General features: G+C 34.1%; 1 long non-coding RNA gene across 1 annotated transcript; it reads right to left on the reverse strand.

Annotated features, from left to right (window-relative positions):
* Positions 1 to 7,815: 7,815 nt before the first annotated feature.
* On the reverse strand, positions 7,816 to 10,034 carry LOC141559431 (uncharacterized). Its single transcript, XR_012487411.1, has 3 exons — positions 9,925 to 10,034; positions 9,665 to 9,840; positions 7,816 to 9,222 (listed from the first exon to the last, which is right to left on the reverse strand). It is a non-coding gene; the product is annotated as an uncharacterized LOC141559431 (long non-coding RNA).
* Positions 10,035 to 12,505: the final 2,471 nt, after the last annotated feature.

A 12,505-nucleotide genomic window follows, 5' to 3' on the forward strand; every position in this document is an offset into this window, starting at 1 on the left:
ACACTATATATTATCAAGCCTCTAAGCAGATTTTGGAGTGGCAGAATCCACAAATATTTGGAGTGTAAAATTCTCTAGCATAAAATACCTTGGAAGGACTTCAGGAAAGGTTTGTCTCAATCAGGTTAGAGGGATGTAGCCTAGCACAGGTACAGCACTGGGAATCCCAAATCATAGAGGCTCAGCACAGAAAATCTAGTGGGAAACTCTTATACAAAATACACTAGTGTTCAGAAGGCCAATGGATCAGCAGGCTATCTGTGAGACCTCCAGCTCAATTACAGAAGGTAAATAGTGAGATTCTGAACTCCAGCACAATAGGTGGGGGCTTGGCCAGGGTCACACACTACAGTAGGAAAACCCAGGGCAGCTAGAAGCCCTGTTACCCTATTGAGGAAGGTCAGGACAATTTCCCTTGTGCTCTAGAAGTAGATCTCAACCCTTTAAAAACGAACAAAAAAAGCAAAATGATCTCTGACCATACGACTATGGAGACAGAGAAAACAGACCTCAAACCCTGAAGATACTAAAAGCAAAATGCTTGCAGATGAATCCTCAGAATGGGATATGAACTGGTCTCCAACTCAAAAACCTATCTTGAAAGATTTCAAAAAGAATCATAAAAGAATTAGAAAATAAAATGAGGAAATAAAATGGTAGTTTTGTAGAAGAGTTTGGAAAATGAAACAGAAATTGTCTGGAGAAAACCATTTCTTTTTTTTTTTTTTTTTTTTATTCATTTTTCCAAATTATCCCCTCCCTCCCTCCACTCCCTCCCCCCGATGACAGGTAATCCCATACATTTTACATGTGTTACAATATAACCTAGATACAATATATGTGTGTAAATACCATTTTCTTGTCGCACATTAATTATTAGCTTCCGAAGGTATAAGTAACCTGGGTAAATAGACAGTAGTGCTAACAATTTACATTCACTTCCCAGTGTTCCTTCTCTGGGTGTAGTTATTTCTGTCCATCATTGATCAACTGGAAGTGAGATGGATCTTCTTTATGTTGAAGATTTCCACTTCCATCAGAATACATCCTCATACCGTATTGTTGTTGAAGTGTATAGTGATCTTCTGGTTCTGCTCATTTCACTCAGCAACAGTTGATTTAAGTCTCTCCAAGCCTCTCTGTATTCCTCCTGCTGGTCATTTCTTACAGAGCAATAATATTCCATAACCTTCATATACCACAATTTACCCAACCATTCTCCAATTAATGGACATCCATTCAACTTCCACTTTCTAGCTACAACAAAAAGAGCTGCCACAAACATTTTGGCACATACAGGTCCCTTTCCGCTCTTTAGTATTTCTTTGGGATATAATCCCAATAACAGCAATGCTGGGTCAAAGGGTATGTACAGTTTGATAACTTTTTGGGCATAGTTCCAAATTGCTCTCCAGAATGGCTGGATTCTTTCACAACTCCACCAACAATGTATCAGTGTCCCAGTTTTCCCACATCCCCTCCAACATTCATCATTATTTGTTCCTGTCATCTTAGCCAATCTGACAGGTGAGTCGTGGTATCTCAGAGTTGTCTTAATTTGCAGAGAAAACCATTTCTTAAAAATATATTTGGTGAAATAGGGAAAGATATACTGAAGAAAACAATTTCTTTAAAAAAATTAGTTTCTGTGGCCAAAGAAGAAGTGGAATACATTATTGAATATAAAAATGGATAATTTTAATTACATTAAGTTAAAAACTTTTTGTACAAACAAAACCAATGCAGACAAGATTAGAAGGGAAGGAATAAACTGGGAGAAACTTTTACATTCAAGGTTCTGATAAAAGCTTCATTTCTAAACTATATTGAGAACTGACTAAAATTTGTAAAAATTCAAGCCATTCTACAATTGATGAATGGCCAAAGGATATGAACAGAAAATTTTCAGGTGAAGAAATTGAAACCATTGGTAGTCGTATAAAAAGGTGCTTTAAATCACTATTGATCAGGGAAGTGCAAATTAGGACAACAAGAAGCACCACTAAACATCTCTCAGATTGGATAAAATGACAGGAAGAGATAATGAATGTTGGAGGGGATATGGGAAAACTGGGACACTAATACATGCCCCCTTTTTGATCTGATTTTTCTTGAACAGCATGGCAATTTTGGAAATATGTATGGAATTGTCTGCTGTCTAGGGGAGGGGGTGGGGGAAAGAAGGGGAAAAATTGGATCACAAGATTTTGCAAGGATAAATGTTGAAAACTATGCAAAAGGAGGTAAAAATATAACTAAGAAAATAAGTCACTGAAAATTAAAATTGGACAAATGAAAGTATTCAATAAGACATCAAGAATCAGTCAAAAAAATGGGGAAAAAAGATAAGAAAATACCTCCTTAGAAAAACAACTGATCTGGAAAATAGAACCAGAAGTGATAATCCAAGAATTTTTTTACTACCTGAAAACCACAATGAAAAAAGCCCAGACAACATTATTCAAAATATCATCAAGGAAAACTGCCCTGATATCCTATAAGCAAAGGGTAAAATAGCAATTGAAAGAATCCACTGATCACCTCCTGAAGCAGACCACAAGGAATGTTATAGCTAAATTTCTAAATTATCAGATCAAGGAGAAAACACTGCAAGTAGTCAGAAAGAAACAATTCAAATATCAAGAAGCCACAATCAGGATTAACCTGGATTTAGCAGCTTCCACTTTAAATGATCAAAGGGCCTGAAATATGATGTTATGTAAGGCAAAGTAGCTTGGACTGCAGTCAAGAATCAACTACCCAGCAAAACTAAGCATTATCTTTAAAGGAAAAAGATGGATATTGAATGAAATAGGGGATTTTCAATTGTTTTTTATTTAAAAAACAATACCAGAAATGAATAGAAAATCTGATCTGCAAAGACAGAAATCAAGATAAGGTAAAAAAGAAGAAAATAAAGCTAAATTTTATTAAAGATCAAAATGTTTGCATTTCTACATGGGAAGATAATACATGAAACACTTGAAAATTGTATCTTTGTCAAGGGTATATTTAGAGAGTGTAGGTATAAGTTGACTTTAACATAATGATATAAAACAGAAATTAGGCATGGAAAAGGCATTGTATTAGAAGAAAAGGAATGGAAAGGTAAAATGGGGTAAATTACATCATAGGAAGAGGCAAAAAAGTCTCATTATAGTTGAGGTAAAAAAGAGAAGGGGATGAACATTATTTAAATCTTAATTTCAATGGATTTGTCTCAAAGAAAGAATATCATATACTTAGTTTGATATAGAAACTTATATCACCTGCCATGGAAGTAGGAGGGGAAAAGAAATGGGGAAACTAATAGAAGGAGTAGAAGGGGAAAGGGATAAGGAGGAGGAGGGGCTAAAAAGGAAAGACAGATTGAAGGAGGTGGTGGTGAAGAGGGAAAGGAAGAAAAAAGAGAAAATTTGACTTTGGAAAAATAGGATAGTGGGAAATACAGAGTTAGTAATTGTAAATGTGAATGTTAATGGATGAACTCTCCCATAAAGTGGAAACAGATAGAAAAATGGTTTAAAAGTTAGAATCCTATAATATGTTGTATTCAAAAAACACATTTGATGCAGAGAGCTACATATAGAGTAAAGATAAAAGGCTCTGGAGCAGATTATTATTCTTCAACTGAAGTAAAAAATAAAACAAAACAGGAGTGCCAAATCTTATCTCAGATCAAGCAAAAGCAGTTCTAATTAAAAGAAATAAAAATAGCCCTCCTTCTTCCACCCTTATTCCAAATAGTTTGTATAGCATTGAAATTAATTGTTCTTTAAATGTATGGTAGAATTTACTTGTAAATCCATCTGGTTTTGAAGATTAATAGCTTGTTCAATTTATTTTTCTAAAATGGCACTATGTTTAAGTAATTTATTTCCTCCTCTGTTAATCAGAATATGTATATTTTTTGTTAAGTATTCATCCATTTCATTGAGATTATCAGATTTATTGGCATACAGTTATGCAAAATAGCTCACAATTAATGCTTTAATTACCTCTTCATTGGTGATGTTTACTCTTTTCATTTTTGACCCTGGCAATTTGGTTTTCTTCTTTCATTTTACTAATCAAATTAACTAAAGGTTTTTGTTGATTTTGTTAGTTTTTCATAAAACCAAGTCTTAATTTTGTTTATTAATTCAATAGTTTTCTTACATAGAGTTTTATCAAATTTTCCTTTTATTTTCAGAATTTCAAATTTTGTTTTTAATAGTGGGTTTTTAATGTTTTTTCCCAGCTTTTTTTTATTTGCATGTTCAATTCATTGATCTTCTTTTTAATTTTATTCATGTAAGCATCTAGAGATACAAAATTTCCCCTAAGAACTGCTTTGGCTGCATTTTATATGTTTTGGTACATTGTCTCATTATTGTTTTAGTTATATCAGACCGAAAACTATATTAGAAAGCAATAGTCATCAAAACGTTGAAATAGGTCAGTGTTTGAGAAACCCAAAGATTCCAGATTCTAGAAGTTATATATTAGAAAATGCTAGCTTTAGTAATAAGAAAATAAAAAGAAATTGCAGGAATTAGAATAGGTAATGAGGAAACAAAATTATCACTCCTTATAAATGATGTGATGGTACACTTAGAGAATACCACAGAAATCAGCTAAAATACTTCTAGAAACAATTACCAACTTAAACAAAGTTTCATGTTATAAATAAAATAAACTCACACATATCATCAGCATTTCTATATGTTACCAACAAAGTCCAACAGCAAGAGACATAAAAAGAAATTCTATTAATATAACTGTAGGTAATAGAAAATATTTGGTAGTCTACTTCCCAAGAGAAAGCCAAGAACTATATGAACACAATAATAAAACACTTTTTTCACTCAAATAAAGTTGGATCTAAACAACTGGAAGAATATCAATACTCACAGGAAGGCCAAGCTAATAAATATGACAATTCTACATCAATTAATCTACTTATTCAGTGCTAACCAATGAAACTGCCAAAATTACTTGATAGATCTAGAAGAAATAACAAACTTCATCTGAAGAACAAAAATTAAAGAATTCAAGGGAAGTGATGAAAAAACTGCAAATGATTGTGATTTAGTTATATCAGACCTAAAACTATATTAGAAAGCAATAATCATCAAAACATTGAAATAGGTCAGTGTTTGAGAAACCCAAAGATTCCAGATTCTGGACAAAGAACTCACTTTTTAAAAAAATTTTCACTTTTTGTTGAGGCAATGGGGTTAAGTGAAAAGAATTCACTCTTTAACAAAAATTTCTGGGAAAACTAGAAAATACTATGGCAGAAACTAGGCATTCACTAACACCTAAAATCCAAACCAAAATAATGTCAAAATAAGTTCACAATTTAGAATGATACTTATAAGCAAATTAAGAGAACAAGGGATAGATAATGTACCTCTCAGATCTGAGGTGAAAGAAAAATTATGGCCAAAGAAGAACTATAAAACATTATATAATGCAAAATGAATAATTTTGATTTTGTTAAATTAAAAAGATTTTGTAAAAATAAAACCTATGCAGCCAAGATTAGAAGAGAAGCAGAAAATGGGTAGAAAATTTTTACATCCAAGGTTTCTGATAAAGGCCTCATTTACAAAATATATAAAGAATTGATTCAAATTTATAAAATTCCCTAATTGATAAATCATCAAGAAATATGAACAAAGAAATGACCAGCAGGATTGTTTCAGAAAGGCCTGGAGAGACTTACATGAACTGATGGTGAGTGAAATGAGCAGGACCAGGAGATCATTAAGTATACTTCAACAACAGTACTATATGATGATCAATTCTGATGAACAAGGCCCTCTTCAACAATGAAATGAACCAAATCAGTTCCAATAGAGCAATAATGAACTGAACTAGCTACACCCAGCGAAAGAACTCTGGGAGATGACTATGAACCACTACATAGAATTCCCAATCCCTCTATTTTTGATCGCCTGCATTTTTGAATTCCTTCACAGGCTAATTGTACACTATATCAAAGTCCGATTCCTTTGGTACTGCAAAATAACTGTTTGGACATGTATACATATATTGTATTTAACTTCTACTTTAACATATTTAATATATGTTGGTCAACCTGCCATCTGGGGGAAGGGGTGGGAAGAAGGAAGGGAAAAGTTGGAGCAAAAGGTTTTGCAATTGTCAATGCTGAAAAATCACCTATGCATATTATCTTGTAAATAAAAAGCTATAATAAAAATATGAAAAAAGAAATATCAACAGATAATTTTCAGACAAAGAAATTAAATCCATTTCTAGTCATATGAAAAAATGCTCTAAATCACTATTAATTAGATAAATGAAAATTAAGACAATTATGGAATATCACCTCATACATCTCAAATTAGCTAAGATGACAGAAAAACATAATAAATGTTGGAGATGATGTGGGATATCTGGGACAGTAATATATTGTTGTAGTTTTGAACTGATCCCACCATTATAGAAAACAATTTCGAACAGTGCTCAAAAGGCTATAAAGCTGTTCATACCCTTGATGAAGCAGTGTCTCTACTGGGCCTGTATCCCAAAGAGATCATAAAAAGGGAAACGGACTGACATGTGAAAAAATGTTAATAGCAGCCCTTTTTATATTGGCAAGGATGAAAACTGAGTGGATGTCCATCAAATGGAGAATAGCTGAATAAGTTATGCTATATGAATGTAATGATATATTATTGTTGTGTAAAGAATGATCAGCAGGATGATTTCAGAAAGCCCTGAAGAGACTTACATGAACTGATGCTAAGTGAAATGAGTAGAACCAAGAAAACATTGTACACTTAAAACAACATAAATGTGATGATCAACTCTGATGCACTTGGCTCTTTTCAGCAATGAGATGATTCAGCCCAATTCCAATAGACTTGTGATGTAGTGAACTATTTGCATCCAGATTGGGACTGAGTATAGATCACAACATAGCATTTCCACCTTTTTTTAAATTTTGTTTTGGGGTTTTTTTGCTTTTTTTTTTCTTCTTCCTCTTTTTTTCACCTTTTCTTGTGCAGTATGATGAATGTGGAAATATATTAGAAGAATTGCACATATTAAACCTATATTGGATTACTTACTATCTAGGAGAGCCGGGGGGAGGTGGCAAGTTAGTAAAAAAAAAATTGAAACAAAGTTTTTCAAGGGTGAATTTAATGTCTGGACTAGCTCTCTGGAGGACTTCTGGACCAGCCTTTGGTCTCAGTAGGGGAGTGAAGAAGAGAGGAGAGCTACCACGTGGCTGGAATCTGGAGTCTGCTGTCTTCCCTTGTGTCCATGGCTGAGAGAGTCTTCTGTGTCTGAGACTCCTTTAAATACCTCAGTAAGATTATATCACTATAACACACTGAGCATGGGCAACCATTACATCACCATACTTAAGTACTGAGCATATGCTTAACTATAAGCACCTTGCTGACATAGATTTAAGTACATCTTTTCAGAGTTCTGGCCCTCTACAGGGGAATGTTGAAAACTATCTTTGCATGTATTTTGAAAAATAAAAAAGCTATTATTATTATTTTTTTTAATTTCATGTATATCTTATAGGAGAGAGTGGACTTATAACTAATAAAATTTTGGATGATTAAACAGTAAATTTTACCAATAAAGATACTCAAAACAGTGAATTTGAACAACATAAAATCATTAAATGTAAGACAAAAATATACATATTGCTATTTTCTGTGTTTTCTTAGGAGATAGATAACATCTTTCATAGGTCCAAGTCTTTCTATGTGTTTCCTAAAGTCAAACTGCTCCATATTTCTTATATCACAGTAGTATTCCATAATTTATAGCACAACTTGTTTAAACATTCCCCAATTAAAGTGCATCTATCATTTTAGCCAGTCTAAAAGGTTAGGATAATATTTCAAGTTGTTTTAATCTGAATTTCTCTAATCAATAATAATCAATCTCTAAGCACTTTAAATAACTATATATAATTTTTATTTCTTTGTCAAAAAACCAGTTGTTCACATGCTTTGACTATTTATCAAATGGGGTATGACTAATATTCTTATAAATTTAACAAAGTTCTTTATATATTTGAGAAATGAAACTTTTATCTGAGAGATTGTCTATGAAAGTTCCCCCATTCCAATTCCTGCTTTCCTTCTAATCCTGGCTGCATGTTAAAATCTTCTTGAACAAAAAATTGATATATGGACACTTGGGCTTTAAAAAAATTGTCATCATATTTCTGTAGAGGATAAATTATAAAAGAGTAGACTAGAACAGTGAGTTCAATTCCTTTTGCAATAGGTAATGAGGTAATAAAGTTATGAATTAGGTTGGTTGCTGATCATAAGAACTGAAAGAAGGGGATGACTACAAGATAAGACATAGGAAATAAAATTGACAAGATTTGGCAAATGATTTTGACTATGGGGATAGGGATGATGGAGAGGGGAAGAATTAATGATGATGAAGATTAGAAACTTTGAATAATGCTAAAAAAAAAAGGCTGAACAGGCATTGGAAAGAGAGATGAATCTGGGGTGGAGGAAATAATTACTTCTATTTAGAACATGCTTAACTTGATATCCTTGTAGCAAATCCCATCAGAGATATCAGCTTGATGTTTGATCCAGGACTGGATCTCAGGAGAGAGATCCCTTATCTCTTATGATGAGAGCCTGTTATACAGGTTGAGAGAAAAGAGTAAAAGGACCAGAATAAAATCTTAGAAGACAACCATGAATAGAAGGCAAAATACGAGTTTTAATCCAACAAAGGAGGCCAAGGGATATTACGTCAGACAAAAGTATTAAAAAAATTTATTTGAGAGAAGGGAATGAACAACCACTTAATAAGCACTTACTAAGTACCTATAATATGCTGTGTGAATATTAAGAGAAGGCTAGTTACCTCTGTGATGGCTGCGTAGACCTTTTGGGGGCTGCTTTCTACTTTTGGTGTTCCCTGGTTCACCTAGTTCTCACCTATGGCCCCAAGAAACTGTAGCAATGCAGTAATCACATCCTGATAAATCATTTTAGCAAACAGGCTAAATCAAGTTGAAAGTAACCAAGAGGCCTCCTCAATAGAATGGACAGACAAGAATTATTTGTTCCAAAGGAAGAAAGATGGCTAAAACTTCAGCTGTGCTGTGCTGAGTTTAGTCCTTGGTTAGACATAGAAGATACCAGGCTACCCACTGCATACTACCCCATCTCCAGGCATCTTGATTTTTGTCTTGCCACTGGTCTTTGATAACTGCAAGAGAGAGAATATGACTAATGACTTTGTGCTCTTCTATCTCACTTAACATCCAATTTGTTCACAAGTTAAAATATATCACATCTTACTATTTTTACCAACCTCAAAGTCCTTTGGTGATAAGCAAGTGACAAAGTAGAAGGTATAGACACAATGGGAATTGTAGTCACAACCTTACTCACTTTTAGCCCAGAGCACAGGGTCATCTCATTAGGATGCAGTGGCAATGCATTTGCTAACCCTTCTAGGTGACAGAGTAGCTTTTTTTAAGGACTTGCATTGCTTGCCTCTTGACATGAAAAAGGGGCTAGAAAACATGCCCTAGAAATTTTCTGCTTCACCCAATCCTGGCCTGTTTTCTTAGCAGAAATCCCACCCTATGGTCAAAACAACAACAGCAACAAATGTAAAAAAGGTTTGCAAAGATGATTTCACTCACCATCAGTACATGGAATATGTGTACACTTCGAGACAACTAGGTACACTGTGGACAACATGAAATCCAGTAGAACTGAAAGATGAACACTTCTTGTTTGGAGACAACTCAACAGATATTGTATCCAAAAAGCCGCCCGGGTGAAACAACCCTGGTAAATGAAGCCCAGCTTTCTGAAACTGGAGTGGAACATGATTTTTTGGAGTGGCTATAATAAAAGGGATTGGTGTGAAGCAGATATAGGTTTAACAATAAAAACTTACCAAGCGTGTATGCCTCCCCAAAGGAGTGAATGAAAGGCTCATGACAGTTTGATTGCCACTTAAAGGAAAGTACCACAGCACCATCATCAGTACACTTTGAAGAACCTTGATAAGATCAAAGAAAAAAATTTATGAAAATCTGATGATTTTCATTATCATTGTAATGAATGAGAAACAAGCTTATAATTCTGGTTGATTTTAAGGCCAAAGTAGACACAGATTATCAAATATGGCAGGGAATCCTTAAGAGCAAAGAAGCTGGGAACAGCAATAACAATGAGTACTTAATAAGGAAGACTAAATTCAAGGATGCACCTTCACCACATTGATATTTGATATATTATATCATTGTAAGTAGAAGAGACCGACAGGATGTGAGAGAGATGAAGGCGATGTATGGAGCCTCTGTGGTAAACCAGACTTATTCTCTCTGGGTTAAACACTCACATTCAGCAAAAGCAGTGCTTCAGGCAAGACGACTACCAGAAGACTTAACATCAACAGTTTGTTGCTAACTTAGAGGGAAAGATAAACCAATATCACAGTTGGCAACAGTGAAATGTAAACAGCTTTTAAAGATTTGGTGTACAGAACTACATTTTCTCATCTGGGTCAGAACCCTTTGCAAATATTGATTTGATGAAAATTATGAAGATTTTGAAACATGGAAGATGCTAGCCCAGCAAGACATGCTTTATGAGCAAAGCAGAATTGCAGTAGTTCAAAAGAAATATGAAATGATCAAATTTAGAGAAAATTTAGCTCTAAATATTCATATGGACCATTTGTATCTCTCACTTACAGTAGACAACTTTTTGAAATCATATTGGTTTCATCAGTCACAGATACACCATCTTGTGACCTTGACAGAGAGATGTCACTTTGTCCTCTTCAAGACAAAATGTATATTTTCCCTTTCCTCAAAAAAGTTGTGTTCTTTTGGAAAGAAAAAAATGTATAAATATAAATATATGTAGAAGAAGTAAAACATATGTACCATGTAGTTTTAGATAGGAAAATAGTACCAACTAGGAGGATTGGAAAGGCCTTCACATAGAAGATGTCTCTAGAGCTTCCTTGAAGGAAATAGGATATTCTAAAAGACTGAGGGGAGGATGAAAGGTATTTCAGTTATGGTATATTACAAATACAAAAACATGTAGAGAAGAGAGTCAGAAAGGACAGAAAGAAGGCCAGTTTGGTCAACCAAGTGAAGGAAGGAAAGTATCACATTAAAAAAGCTAGAAAAGTAGGTTGGAGACAGTACTTTAAAAGCTAAGGAGAGAAATACATCTTTTATCCTAGAGATAATAAGGAGCAATTGGAGTTTAATGAACAGAGGAATAACATGGTCATACCTGAACTTTAAGAAAATAACTTGAGTCTTATATGAAGGAAAGCTGGAGTGAGAAGAGGCTTAAAACAGAAAGACAATTAGAAAGGACCTTACAGAACTCTAAGTGAGAAGTGATCAGTGTCTGAATTATGATGGTAATTATGAAAGTAGTAAGAAGAGGAAAAGATACCCAAAAATATTGTAAATGTAGAAACAAGAAACAAAATGATGTGACAAATAGTTGGATAAATGGGTTGAATGAAAATGAGTTGAAAGAAACATGAAGGTAACAAAGGACCTGAAAGACTAAAAAGATTTTGGCACCCTTAATGATAATAGAAGTTTGCAGAGGGGTAGATTTGAAAAGAATGAAATTGAATTCTATTTTTGAAACATTGAGTTTAATACATCTATGAACCCCATTTAAGTCCAATATTTGATTGGTAAAAACAATACTAGAAGAATTCAGAAGAGAGATAACAACTGGATTTATAGATCTAGGAGTCAACAGTCTAGACATAATTAAACCCAGAGAAGTTGACAAAGTCACTGAATGAGAAGGGAATTAGCATTTATTATATGCCAGGCAGTGTGCTAAGAAAATAACAAATGTTATATCCTTACAACAACTTTGGAAAGTAGATCCTATTATTATTCTCATTTTGTCTTTGAGGAAACAGGAACACAGAAGTTAAATAAATCGCCTAGGGTCTCATAGCTGTAAATGTCTGAGACTAAATTTGAATCAGGTCTTCCTGCCTCCAGGACCAATGCTTTATCCACTACTTTATCTACTATGCAACCTAGCTGCCCTAAAAGTATACTGAGGGTATGCAACAGAAAGAAGATAGTCCAGGTTAGAGCTTCAGAATAGACTCACAATTAAGGAATCATAAGAATAAAGATACAACAAAGAAAGTGAAAAGGAAAGATCATATAGGGAGGAGGAGAACACCAGGAGAGAGTATAGGTAGGATTCTGCCCCAAAATCAAAATCCTATAAAAATGAAATCCTAAACTCCTGCTCTTGAACATTCTTCCATCTGGTCCATGCTTCTGAGTGTTCCCAACTCTGATGCATGGCTACATGACTTTCCCTACCCCCAAAAATCCTCTGCACTATCTGTCTTTCTTCACCCTGCAATTCTCATTATCATGCCATTTGTTTCTGTATTCCCTTCCCCAAGTAACTTCTCTCTATACTTTCCGTGCCTTTTGCCCCTTTACCTTCTGTTCCCTGTCTTT

The sequence above is a fragment of the Sminthopsis crassicaudata genome, chromosome 3 (assembly GCF_048593235.1).
Source record: "Sminthopsis crassicaudata isolate SCR6 chromosome 3, ASM4859323v1, whole genome shotgun sequence".
In the NCBI taxonomy this organism is placed as follows: Eukaryota; Metazoa; Chordata; class Mammalia; order Dasyuromorphia; family Dasyuridae; genus Sminthopsis; species Sminthopsis crassicaudata.